This window comes from Orcinus orca, chromosome 5 (genome assembly GCF_937001465.1).
Source record: "Orcinus orca chromosome 5, mOrcOrc1.1, whole genome shotgun sequence".
Classification (NCBI taxonomy): Eukaryota; Metazoa; Chordata; class Mammalia; order Artiodactyla; family Delphinidae; genus Orcinus; species Orcinus orca.
This window is the reverse complement of record NC_064563.1, coordinates 143,420,861-143,434,628: the sequence shown is the minus strand read 5'-3', so window position 1 is coordinate 143,434,628 and position 13,768 is coordinate 143,420,861. Positions and strand designations below refer to the sequence as shown.

The 13,768-nt window shown below is 47.8% G+C and overlaps 1 long non-coding RNA gene and 1 other non-coding gene across 3 annotated transcripts in view; one reads left to right on the top strand and one right to left on the bottom strand.

The window, feature by feature from the left end:
- LOC101281946 (uncharacterized) overlaps positions 1 to 246 on the bottom strand; it is a 77,951-nt gene extending 77,705 nt beyond the window's left edge. Inside the window, exon 1 of the transcript XR_004480482.2 lies at positions 149 to 246. This is a non-coding gene — a transcript (uncharacterized LOC101281946). The remainder of the gene's footprint in view (positions 1 to 148) is intronic.
- On the top strand, positions 176 to 4,069 carry LOC117199285 (uncharacterized). 2 transcript variants are annotated; one of them, XR_004480484.2, is made up of 3 exons: positions 179 to 314; positions 525 to 1,526; positions 2,393 to 4,069. It is a non-coding gene; the product is annotated as an uncharacterized LOC117199285 (long non-coding RNA). The 2 variants fall into 2 exon arrangements; XR_004480483.2 differs by having other exon boundaries at positions 176 to 314; positions 525 to 4,069.
- The last annotated feature ends 9,699 nt before the right edge of the window (positions 4,070 to 13,768 follow it).

Here is a 13,768-nt window from a genome sequence, read left to right as displayed (position 1 = left end):
AGAAAGAAAGAGGTCAAACCCAAGCCCGCCGTAGGCGCTCCTCGGAAGTGCGCTGGAGGGGAAATCCGCCCGGCCCCGGCCGCCGCCCCCAGCTCCCCCGGCCCCGCCCGCGCTCCCCGCGCGCCCGCTCGGCCCTGCCGGCCCTCACCGTGCGCCCAGCACTCCCCGCGCGGAGCCGGTGCAGCCGCGGGAGCTCAGAGCCGCATTGCAGCCGTCCGCGGAGCAGCGGGTCGAGGCCCAGCGCGGCTGTCCCCTCCGCTAGGCATTTAGGAGGTGGGAGGAGCGGCGCGCCGTGCGCACGGGAAATTTGATAGGTGAGGAGGCGGGGGGGGGAGGGGCGGGGACGCAGGGCGCTGCTGCTGCGGCTGCTGCTGGGGGGGGGGTGGCCGCCCTCCCCCTCCCCCTCCCCCCCGAGTCCCCGCCAGCGCCCCGCGCGGGGCTCCGGTAAGTGGCGGGACCCCCGCGCCGAGCGCCAGGGGAGGCGGCAGGCACGCTCTGACTCGTTCCTCTTTGGTCGCCCCCAGGGGAAGAACATCTTTCACGGAGCACCAGACATTCACGACGGTGGAGTTTGCTCCGATGCCCCTCAGGCCGGGGCTTTGCGTTTACCGTCCTGCCCTCCCTGGAGACGATCCCAAAGTTAACTTCGAAAACGCTCTCCGTGCGGGGAGAAGCCCCGCGGTCCAGCACTTCCTAAACCCCAGAGGCCTCCAGAAAGAAGTCCCTCCCCCCGCCTTTCAGAAAAGAGATGCTATTTTCATAGCAAACAACTTGGTTATGAGCAGAGTCAAGGTCAGACGACGGAATGGGGAGTTAGGGGGGCTCTTAAAACCTTAGGACGGCCGAGCGAAGCAGGCTGTATCCCCATTCCCACTTCACAGATGAGGAAACAGGCGCGGGAAAGTTAAGGGGCGTGCAGCGGCTGAGGGGATGAGCAGCGAGATGGATGAGAAGATGCCGGTGGGCACCCAGCTCCCTCTGGCAGGGAAAAAATCGCTGGCTAGAGATTCATGTGCGAAAATATACATGTACGCTTGTTAAGAGCTGGGGACACGTCATGGATCATCTCATTCATCTCAACCCTGGCCGCACATTAAAATTGCCTGGGAAAGTTTTAAAATTCCAAACGTTCAGGCCCTACCCCAGGCCAAAGGAACTGACTTCTTTTCCTTAATCTCATATCTGCAGTAACGTCAGAACAATGCCAGGCCTTCTTTTGCCACGGTTAGCATGTGATCCTTCTTGCGCAAAGATGAAGTGAGCTCTTCTCGGGGGGAGGACGAAGACCCCCCGATACTTGGTGAGCTACAGCGCCAGAGCCTGAAAGGTGCAGAACCCTTGCTGAGCTGGAGAGAAAGGAAGTCACAGACACCCGCCCCCGCCCCGAGATCCAGTGGGCGGAGCTGAGCTGAGGGTGGCTGGCGAATGCCCCGTGAAGAGGCTGATGAGACAGGAGTCAGCGCTGAGAGCAGGGTGGCGTGGCGTGAACACCAGCCTCACTCGGTTGATGCAGCTCGTTTCCTGCGGTAACCAAATGAGCCTCGCAGCTGAGCGCTGATGGTCTGGCGCAGCCAGGCGGATGCAGCTTCCACAGCCTTTAGGTGAGGCGGCCAGAGCCCAGGGGTGAGTGAGGAAATGCCTGGCCTCCCCAGGCATCCCCGTCCTCTCCCTCCCCCAAGCCCCTCTCAGTCTCCCGCTCCGTGTCTTGTGCCTCCTCTGTCCAGCGTTGGTACCAAGCCACGCCTGTCACACACACACACCTCAGCTCACCTCAGCTCAGAGGGCTCTAGGCCTCGCTTCTGGTATCCCGAGGGGCTGTGACACAGGGCAGATGTTTTTTAATCGAGGAGAGCAAGGTGGGTCCAAGACCTAGAGAAAAGGGTCTGGGGAGGATGGGACTGAGTGGCGGAAGGCCAGTGTCCCCTGAGACTGCAATGATGAAAAGCCATCCAGGCAGAGGGAAGGCTGAGACACGAATTTGCCTGCCCGTGGCTCAGTACTACCGTGTGGTGACACGGGTCAGTGTGCGCGAATCACGTAGCTCTGGTTACACATGTCGGGAAAATGAAAGCACCATCCCTGGAGCAGAGCTCACTGAGGTTGGCTGGTGTTTGCTAAGCTCCGGGAGGACCCGGATAGTGGCTGCTCTGTCCCCTTCACCGCGGGGTGGGTCTCACCTGTGAGTCACGCACAGCACTCCCCTTGAGGAAAGGATTTTGCAGAAGCAGAGGCAGCTCTGCCCCATGTCCCCCACCTCCACCCCACACCCTCTCCGCAGCAGGGGACCCATGACTGCCAGTCGTAGGCTGCTGAGACCCAAAACAAGGGTTCCCAACCTCAGCACCGTGGACATTTGGGATCAGAGTTGTGAGGACTGTCCCGTGTGTTGCAGGATGTCTAGCAGGAACCCTGGCCTCTCCCAACTAGATGCCAGGCGTGCGCATGTGCACACACATGGTTGTCTCCAGACGTTGCCACGTGTCCCAAAGGGAGCGAAGTCGGCCCTGATGAAGAAGCACTGCTCTAATAAGAAGGAAGGGGACCCAGTGCCCCACAAATACTGCAGAACACGTATTTATCAGTGATGGCCCCATGGAAAGGGGCTGTTTCTCGGATTGGAAGCCTTCACTACAGAACGGGGCCCCTAGCCAAAGTCCACTTCGTCCGGTCACAGCATCCTTCCTGTGCTCCTTGAACAGGCCGAGCTCATCCCATGGCAGGGTCTGGGCACCTCCTCTTCCCTCTGTCCGGAGTGCTCCTCTGCCGAATATCCATGGGAAGGCCACCTCATCCCCGGCAGAGACTCGGCCTGGCATGCAGTGGACGCTTGGACCGTACTTATTGGATAGACAAGTGGGAGGATGGACAGGGGCCAGAGATGTGCACAGGGGCTGGAGGGCGTGGAGAAAGCTCCGTTTACGCTGTTGGCTTGGGTCTGGGCATTATGGGAAGCAGGGGGCAATCCTTTCCCTCCTTGGTGATCACAGCGGGTGGAGGTAGTGCCTACTTCTCACTCATCTCAGACAGGGGACAGCTGCCCCAAGCGGGAAGTCCTGCACTTCCGATAAAGAACCCGGTGGAACCAGCACCGTGACTCACACAGTCCTGGGGACCCGCATGGAAATTTACAGAACAGACCAGAGTTTCTTTGAGGCCTGGAAAACGGTGCTCCTGGGGCATCCACTACACTAATGAGAGTGATTGTGCCGGGGGAGGTGTTTCAGGCCAGCAGCAGTTTTCTGAAGCGTTAAGCAAAGCTCTCAGGGAGCAAGGTGAAGGGTTGTGGGAATTGATATCCCGAGCTCTGAGGAAGTGGCTGAAATTGGCTCGGGATCTGGTGTATGTGCTGGCTGTGTGAGGCCTCAGTGAGGAGATCCTGGCTACAGCCAGGTTGGCCCATGTGGTCCTACAAGGCTGTGGCCAGTCACACCCTACATACTGGGATATTAGGGCCGCCCCTCATTCTTATAAGTAGATGGGACCCCACCTTCCCAGACAATGAAGGGATTCACGCTCCGAGTGAGTCCAGAAATGGCAGTCTACCCCAGTCTAAAGAGGGTCGGGTTAGGCAGAAGGGCTGAGTTCCGATGACCCCGGCCACCTCCGAACAGATAGAGCCCTTCAGCCCTTAGGCCACAGCCGGAGTGTAGTAAACAGTGTATAAACGCGCATCAGTAAGTTTTGTATTTTGTACTTTCATGTAAGTATTTTGCTTTATTTTGGGATTTTTTTCATCATAATGCAATTTTATGGCACATGAAAAACCCAAGGACTCAGAAAAAGACCCCTGACTTTCAGCTGCTGGCGTGGTCATTTGTACTTACTCCTCAGCACAGTGAACACCATCCACGCAGGGACACGCTCCCCTTGACGTCTCCAGTGAGCGCTGGAGCATCTAAACCTAACCCAGAGAACTCCCTGGTGGTCCAGCGGCTAACCAAGCAGAGCAAGTCCTAAGCTTTCACTGCCAAGAGCTCAGGTTCGACCCCTGGTCGGGGAACTAAGACCCCACAAGCCACACAGCATGGCCAAAAACATAATAAATATATAAATAAATAAATAAACCTAACTGGATTCTAAAGTCTAAAAATAAGTGTTCACCTTGCCTCTTTTTTTCTTTAAAGCATTTTAATTTTTTTTTTTTAATTTTTGGCTGCATTGGGTCTTCGTTGTTGCGTCTTCGTTGCTGCGCGCGGGCTTTCTCTAGTGGCGAGCGGGGGCTACTCTTAGTTGCGGTGCGCGGGCTTCTCATTGCGGTGGCTTCTCTTGTTGCGGAGCACGGGCTCTAGGCGCATGGGCTTCAGTAGTTGTGGCACGTGGGCTCAGTAGTTGTGGCTCGTGGGCTCTAGAGAGCAGGCTCAGTCGTTGTGGCGCACGGGCTTAGTTGCTCCACGGCATGTGGGATCTTCCCGGACCAGAGCTCGAACCCGTGTCCCCTGCATTGGCAGGCGGATTCTTAACCACTGCCACCAGAGCAGTCCCGCCTTGCATCTTAAGGATAGAAGTTCCAAGCCAGGGAGGTGACAGAGAGGTGGGGCCAGTCATCCTGGTTCTGCAAGCTTCTGGCTCTGGGCGTTGGGTCCTCCAGCTCCCTCATTTGAACAGTGGACATCAGGACGGAGGGTTATGTGGAAGACAGCCACCAACCCTTGTCTCAGCATTGCCTGCAGGAGCATTGGCGACCCTCTCAAGAAACCCATTCTTCAGAGGTATGCACCATCCTTGTCAGAGAAGCTATCTACCTTCTCTTTTTTGAGGTGTTGAAATCAACTCCACGCTCAGAGATTCTTTTACGATTGAGGAGACTTTCACGTGCCCTGAGCTCTGTTAACAGCTCCTAGAGAGGCATTGAAGAGAGTCACGGGGACCATTTGCAAGAGAGGACATTCATTTCAAGCATATAAACTCTGGAGCGTTGGCTTCATATATTAATCATCTTTTGAAGAGGGCACAAAAAAAGGTAAAAGTCATCATCTTTCTCCTTCAGGGAGCCCCCCTGGCAGAAGAGGGACCAGCTTGTCAGTAACTGTCCATTTCAGGAGTTGGATCTGGACGTGAATGAAGTTTAACAGAACGTGGTGGGAGAACAAGGAAGGGCCGCTCAGTTCTAAGTGGGGGACGAAGGAGGACTTGTATCCAGAATATATAAAGAACATTCAGAACTCAATAGGAAGAAAACAAATGCCTAAACTTAAATATGTACAAAAGACTTGAACAGTCTCCTCACTGAAGAAGATATACAGGTAGCAAGTAAGCTCATAACCGTTACCCAGCATCAGTCACCATTTAGAATCAAGACTTCATCATTGTTTTCCATCCTTTTTTAGCACTAGAAACTCTCCTTGCAAATGCAATGTGTGTGGGCCTCCAATACCCCAAAACGAGCTAGGTCAGAGTTGTTCTGTAGGAGGTTAGCGGGACCCCCCAGCCCACTCAACAGCTCTCTTCCATCGTCCCAGGGATACCATCTTACACCCCTAGGACTTTGCCCAACCGCTTCAGCATCTCTAGACCTGAGCACAGGGACGTTTCCTTCCGGTTCTAACCATCATGTAGGTTAAGGGGGAGAAGTACAGAGCAGGGAGGAGGCTAAGGAAGTCAGGGCACTGGCCACTTGTTTCCGAAGCTGTATGCTGGGGCCCTCGCCCTCGACTCTGGCCTCTCAGACATTTCCTTCCCTTTAGCCCACAGGTGGGTGTGCCAGGGCAGGGCGAGGAAATCAAATATTAATCAGCCGTGACTTCTTGCCTGCTCCCTTCCCCGAGGTGGAATCAAGATAAAAGCAAAAGCTACAGTGCAGTTTGGAGGGCCTCTTACTTTGTCCGAACTCTCCTACTTTCAAAGCACCGTGTCTGTAAACCGTTTCATTCAAGCTTCCCATATTCCACCCCTCTACCCCTTCCACCCCTGGTGGACTGCGTGGGAGGCTTTAAAATTTTTCAGATGAAACTGACCCAGTGGTGACTGAGATCACGGGCTCCAAAGCCACGTACCAGCCCTGTGCCCTTTGTCACCGCCGTGACCTGTGCCCATAAGGGAGGTGCAGGAAAAGTGGTGGGGAGGGGTTAGTTTTTTGCAGTTTTTTACTTCATACATCTTTGTTCCTTAAAGCATTCGTGGGTTTTTTTAACGTCTTTATTGGAGTATAATTGCTTTACAATGGTGTGTTAGTTTCTGCTTTATAACAAAGTGAAACAGCTATACGTATACATATATCCCCATATCCCCTCCCTCTTGTGTCTCCCTCCCACCCTCCCTATCCCACCCCTCTAGATGGTCACAAAGCACCGAGCTGATCTCCCTGTGCTATGCAGATGCTTCCCACTACCTGTCTATTGTACATTTGGTAGTGTATATATGTCCATGCCACTCTCTCACTTCATCCCAGCTTACCCTTCCCCCTCCCCGTGTCCTCACGTCCATTCCCTACATCTGCATCTTTATTCCTGTCCTGCCCCTAGGTTCTTCAGAACCATTTTCTTTTTTTTTTTAGATCCTATATATGTGGTAGCATATGGTATTTGTTTTTCTCTTTCTGACTTACTTCACTCTGTATGACAGACTCTAGGTCCATCCACCTTGCTACAAATAACTCAATTTCATTTCTTTTTATGGCTGAGTAATATTCCATTGTATATATGTGCCACATCTTTATCCATTCATCTGTCGTAGGACACTTAGGTTACTTCCATGTCCTGGCTATTGTAAACAGAGCTGCAATGAACATTGTGGTACATGACTCTTTTTCAATTATGGTTTTCTCAGAGTATATGCCCAGTAGTGGGCTTGCTGGGTCGTATGGTAGTTCTATTTTTAGTTTTTTAAGGAACCTCCATATTCTTCTCCATAGTGGCTGTATGAATTTACATTCCCAACAACAGTGCAAGAGGGTTCCCTTTTCTCCACACCCTCTCCAGCATTTACTGTTTGTAGATTTTTTGATGGTGGCCATTGGACTGGTGTGAGGTGATACCTCATTGTAGTTTTGATTTGCATTTCTCTGATGATTAGTGATGTTGAGCATCCTTTCATGTGTTTGTTGGCAATCTGTATATCTTCTTTGGACAAATATCTATCTAGGTCTTCCGCCCATTTTTGGATTGGGTTGTTTGCTTTTTTAATATTGAGTTGCATGAGCTGCTTGTAAATTTTGGAGATTAATGCTTTGTCAGTTGCTTCATTTGCAAATACTTTCTCCCATTCTGAGGGTTGTCTTTTCATCTTGTTTATGGTTTCCTTTGCTGTGCAAAAGCTTTTAACTTTCATTAGGTCCCATTTGTTTATTTTTGTTTTTATTTCCACTTCTCTAGGAGGTGAGTCAAAAAGGATCTTGCTGTGATTTAGGTCATAGAGGTTCTGCCTATGTCTTCCTCTAAGAGTTTTATAGTGTCTGGCCTTACATTTAGGTCTTTAATCCGTTTTGAGTTTATTTTTCTATATGGTGTTAGGGAGTGTTCTAATTTCATTCTTTCACATGTACCTGTCCAGTTTTCCCAGCACCACTTATTGAAGAGGTTGTCTTTCCTCCATTGTATATTCTTGCCTCCTTTATGAAAGATAAGGTGACCATCTGCATGGGTTTATTTCTGGGCTTTCTATCCTGTTCCATTGACCTATCTTTCTGTTTTTGTGCTAGTACCATACTGTCTTGATTACTGTAGCTTTGTAGTATAGTCTGAAGTCTGGGAGCCTGATTCCTCCAGCTATGTTTTTCTTTCTCAAGATAGCTTTGGCTATTCGGGGTCTCGTGTGTTTCCATGCAAATTGTGAAATATTTTGTTATAGTTCTGTGAAAAATGCCATTGGTAGTTTGATGGGGATTGCATTGAATCTGTAGATTGCTTTGAGTAGTATAGTCATTTTTGCAACGTTGATTCTTCCAATCCAAGAACATGGTATATCTCTCCAACTGTTTGTATCATTTTTAATTTCTTTCATCAGTGTCTTATAGTTTTCTGCATACATGTCTTTTGTCTCCTTAGGTAGGTTTATTCCTAGGTATTTTATTCTTTTTGTTGCAATGGTAAATGGGAGTGTTTCTTTAATTTCCCTTTCAGATTTTTCATCATTATTGTATAGGAATGCAAGAGATTTCTGTGCATTAATTTTGTATCCTGCTGCTTACCAAATTCATTGATTAGCTCTAGTAGTTTTCTGGTAGCATCTTTAGGATTCTCTATGAAAGTATCATGTCATCTGCAAACAGTGACAGTCTTACTTCTTCTTATTCAATTTAGATTCCTTTTATATATTTTTATTCTCTGATTGCTGTGGCTAAAACTTCCAAAACTATATTGAATAATAGTGGTGAAAGTGGACAACCTTATCTTGTTTCTGATCTTAGAGGAAATGGTTTCAGTTTTTCACCATTGAGAACGATGTTGCCTGTGGGTTTGTCATATATGGCCTTTATTGTGTTGAGGTAAGTTCCTCTATGCCTACTTTCTTGAGGATTTTTTATCATAAATAGGTGTTGAATTTTGTCAAAAGCTTTTTCTGCATCTACTGAGACGATCATGTGGTTTTTCTCCTTCAATATGTTAACATGGTTTATCACATTGATTGATTTGTGTATATTGAAGAATCCTTTCATTCCTGGGATAAACCACACTTGATCATGGTGTATGATCCTTTTAATGTGCTGTTGGATTCTGTTTGCTAGTATTTTGTTGAGGATTTTTGCATCTATGTTCATCAGTGATATTGGCCTGTAGTTTTCTTTCTTTGTGACATCCTGGTCTGGTTTTGGTATCAGGGTGATGGTGGCCTCATAGAATGAGTTTGGGAGTGTTCCTCCCTCTGTTATATTTTGGAAGAGTTTGAGAAGGATAGGTGTTAGCTCTTCTCTAAATGTTTGATAGAATTCACCTGTGAAGCCATCTGGTCCTGGGCTTCTGTTTGTTGGAAGATTTTTAATCACAGTCTCAAATTCAGTACTTGTGATTGGTCTGTTTATATTTTCTACTTCTTCCTGGTTCAGTCTCGGAAGGTTGTGCTTTTCTAAGCATTTGCCCATTTCTTCCAGGTTGTCCATTTTATTGGCATGTAGTTGCTTGTAGTAATCTCTCATGATCCTTTGTATTTCTGCAGTGTCAGTTGTTACTTCTTCTTTTTCATTTCTTATTCTGTTGGTTTGAGTCTTCTCCCTTTTTTTCTTGATGAGTCTGGCTAATGGTTTATCAATTTTGTTTATCTTCTCAAATAACCAACTTTTAGTTTTATTGATCTTTGCTATTGTTTCCTTCATTTCTTTTTCATTTATTTCTGATCTGATCTTTATGATTTCTTTCCTTCTGCTAACTTTGGGGTGTTTTTGTTCTTCTTTCTCTAAATACTTTTGGTGTAAGGTTAGGTTGTTTATTTGAGATGTTTCTTGTTTCTTGAGGTAGGATTGTATTGCTATAAACTTCCCTCTTAGAACTGTTTTTGCTGTGTCCCATAGGTTTTGGGTCATCGTGTTTTCATTGTCATTTGTCTCTAGGTATTTTTTGATTTCCTCTTTGATTTCTTCAGTGATCTCTTGGTTAGTATTGTTTAGCCTCCATGTATTTGTATTTTTTACAGAGTTTTTCCTGTAACTGATATCTAGTCTCATAGCGTTGTGGTTGGAAAAGGTACTTATACGATTTCAATTTTCTTAAATTTACCAAGGCTTGATTTGTGACCCAAGATATGATCTATCCTGGAGAATGTTCCATGAGCACTTGAGAAGAAAGTGTATTCTGTTGGTTTTGGATGGAATGTCCTATAAATATCAATTAAACCTGTCTTGTCTAATGTATCATTTAAAGCTTGTGTTTCCTTATTTAATTTCATTTGGGATGATCTGCCCATTGGTGAAAGTGGGGTGTTAAAGTCCCCTACTATGATTGTGTTACTGTTGATTTCCCCTTTTATGCCTGTTAGCATTTGCCTTATGTATTGGGGTGCTGCTATACTGTATGCTTAAATATTTACAATTGTTATATTTTCTTCTTGGATCAATCCCTTGGTCATTATGTAGTGTCCTTCTTTGTCTCTTGTAATAGTCTTTATTTGAAAGTCTATTTTGTCTGATATGAGAATTGCTACTCCAGCTTTCTTTTGATTTCCATTTGCATGGAATATCTTTTTCCATCCCCTCACTTTCAGTTTGTATGTGTCCCTAGGTCTGAAGTGGGTCTCTTGTAGACAGCATATATACGGTTCCTGTTTTTGTAGACATTCAGCCAGTCTATGTCTTTTGGTGGGAGCACTTAATCCATTTACATTTGAGGTAGTTATCGATATGTATGTTCCTATTCCCATTTTCTTAATTGTTTTGGGTTTGTTATTGTAGGTCTTTTCCTTCTCTTGTGTTTCCTGCCTAGAGAAGTTCCTTTAGCATTTGTTGTAAAGCTGGTTTGGTGGTGCTGAATTCTCTTAGCTTTTGCTTGTCTGTAAACGTTTTAATTTCTCTGTCAAATCTGAATGAGATCCTTGCTGGGTTGAGTAATCTTGGTTGTAGGTTGTTCCCTTTCATCACTTTAAATATGTCCTGCCACTCCCTTCTGGCTTGCAGAGTTTCTGCTGAAATTTCAGCTGTTAACCTTATGGGGATTCCTTTGTATGTTATTTGTTGTTTTTCCCTTGCTGCTTTTAATATTTTTCCTTTGTATTTAATTTTTGATAGTTTGATTAATATGTGTCTTGGTGTGTTCCTCCTTGGATTTATCCTGTATGGGACTCTCTGTGCTTCCTGGACTTGAGTGACTATTTCTTTTCCCACATTAGGGAAGTTTTCAACTATAATCTCTTCAGATATTTTCTCAGTCCCTTTCTTTTTCTCTTCTTCTTCTGGGACCCCTATAATTCGAATGTTGGTGCGTTTAATGTTGTCCCAGAGGTCTCTGAGACTGTCCTCAATTCTTTTCATTCTTTTTTCTTTAATCTGCTCTGCAGTAGTTATTTCCACTATTTTATCTTCCAGGTCACTTATCCTTTCTTCTGCCTCAGGCTTTTGATCAAGAGGCTCTTGATTCCTTCCAGAGAATTTTTAATTTCATTTATTGTGTTGTTCATCATTGTTTGTTTGCTCTTTAGTTCTTCTAGGTCCTTGTTAAACATTTCTTGTATTTTCTCCATTCTATTTCCAAGATTTTGGATCGTCTTTACTATCACTACTCTGAATTCTTTGTCAGGTAGACTGCCTATTTTCTCTTCACTTGTTTGGTCTGGTGGGTTTTTACGTTGCTCCTTCATCTGCTACGTGTTTCTCCGTCTTCTCTTGTTGCTTACCTTACTGTGTTTGGGGTCTCCTTTTCTCAGGCTGCAGGTTCATAGTTCCCGTTGTTTTTGGTGTCTGCCCCCAGTGGCTAAGGTTGGTTCAGTGGGTTGTGTAGGCTTCCTGGTGGAGGGGACTGGTGCCTGTGTTCTGGTGGATGAAGCTGGATCTTGTCTTTGTGGTGGGCAGGACCATGTCCAGTGGGTTGTTTTGGGGTGTCTGTGACCTTAATATGATTTTAGGCAGCCTCTCTGCTAATGGGTGGGGTTGTGTTCCTGTCTTGCTAGTTGTTTGGCATGCGGCGTCCAGCACTGGAGCTTGCTGGTCATTGAGTGCAGCTGGGTCTTAGCGTTGAGATGGAGATGGCTGGGAGAGCTTTCTCTGTTTGATATTACATGGAGCCAGGAGGTCTCCGGTGGACCAATGTCCTGAACTCAGCTCTCCCACCTCAGAGGCACAGGCCTGACACCGGCCAGAGCACCAAGACCCTGTCAGCCACTTGGCTCAGAAGAAAAGGGAGAGAAAAAGAAAGGAGGGAAGGAAGGAAGGGTTACTAAAATAAAAAATAAAAAAATTATTAAAAATAAAAAAAATTAATGTAATAAAAAAAGAAAACAACGGAAAGAAAGAACCCTAAGACAAATGGTAAAAGCAAAGCTATTCAGACAAAATTAGACAAAGAAGCATACACATACACACAAAAAGAGGAAAGGAAATATATATATATATATATATATATTTAAAAGAAAAGGAAGAGAGCAACCCAGTCAATAAACACATCTACCAATGATAATAAACTCTAAATACTAAACTAAGATAAACATAAAACCAGAAACAAATTAGATGCAGAAAGCAAACCCCAAGTCTGCAGTTGCTCCCAAAGTCCACCTCCTCAATTTGGGATAATTCGTTGTCTATTCAAGTATTCCACAGATGCAGGGTACATCAAGTTGATCGTGGAGCTTTAATCCGCTGCTCCTGAGGCTGCTGGGAGAGATTTCCCTTTCTCTTCTTTGTTCGCACAGCTCCCGGGGCTCAGCTTTGGATGTGGCCCCGCCTCTGCGTGTAGATCACCTGAGGGCGTCTGTTCTTCGCTCAGACGGGACGGGGTTAAAGGAGCCGCTGATTTGGGGGCTCTGGCTCACTCAGGCCGGGGGGGAGGGAGGGGCACGGAGTGCGGGGCGAGTCTGCGGCGGCAGAGGCCGGCGTGACGTTGCACCAGCCTGAGGCGAGCTGTGCGTTCTGCCGGGGAAGTTGTCCCTGGATCCCGGGACTCTGGCGGTGGCGGGCTGCACAGGCTCCCGGGAGGAGAGGTGTGGAGAGTGACCTGTGCTCGCACACAGGCTTCTTGGTGGCGGCAGCAGCAGCCTTAGCATCTCATGCCCGTCTCTGGGGTCCGCGCTGTTAGCCACGGCTCGTGCCCGTCTCTGGAGCTCATTTAAGTGGTGCTCTGAATCCCCTCTCCTCGCGCACCAGGAAACAAAGAGGGAAGAAAAAGTCTCTTGCCTCTTCGGCAGGTCCAGACTTTTCCCCAGACTCCCTCCCAGCTAGCCGTGGCGCACTAGACCCCTTCAGGCTGTGTTCACGCCGCCAACCCCAGTCCTCTCCCTGCGCTCCGACCGAAGCCCGAGCCTCAGCTCCCAGACCCGCCCGCCCCAGCGGGTGAGCAGACAAGCCTCTCGGGCTGGTGAGTGCTGGTCGGCACCAATCCTCTGTGCGGGAATCTCTCCGCTTTGCCCTCCGCACCTCTGTGGCTGCGCTCTCCTCCGCGGCCCCGAAGCTTCCCCGCTCCGCCACCCGCCGTCTCCGCCCGCGAACGGGCTTCCTAGCGTGTGGAAACCTTTCCTCCTTCACAGCTCCCTCCCACTGGTGCAGGTCCCGTCCCTATCCTTTTGTCTCTGTTTTTTCTTTTTTCTTTTGCCCTACCCAGGTACGTGGGGGGTTTCTTCCTTTTGGGAGGTCTGAGGTCTTCTGCCAGCGCTCAGTAGGTGTTCTGTAGGAGCTGTTCCACGTGTAGATGTATTTCTGATGTATTTGTGGGTAGGAAGGTGATTTCCGCGTCTTACTCTTCCGCCATCTTGAAGGTCTCTCCCCAGGAAAAGTGTTTTGAACTGTACCTGCCTGGCACCTCGCAAGCCCTCAGGACATGGCAGCTCTGGTGGCCGGGTCACTGACCCACGAACACATCTCTAGGAGGTGGGGGGCTGAGCACCAAGACCGAAGCCTCTGAGTCCCCCCTTGAACGGCCTCCCTAGTCCTGCTATTCCAGGGCCCTTTGTGTGGTTGCTTGAGTCCGCACAGAAGCACTTCTGGTCTCCAAAAGAAAGTTAAAAGTGTTAGCATTTATTTATTGGTGAATGAATGAACAACACTGTGATGTGAAGGCTCTGTTATCCAGAATTTTTAATTGTTGATTTCATTGAGTGAAGCCTGGGAGAAAGAATTAATCATAGTCAGTGTGACTAACTCACTGTTATTTTTTGGAGGTAATATTATTATTAACTATTATCAAATCTCCATGCCAAT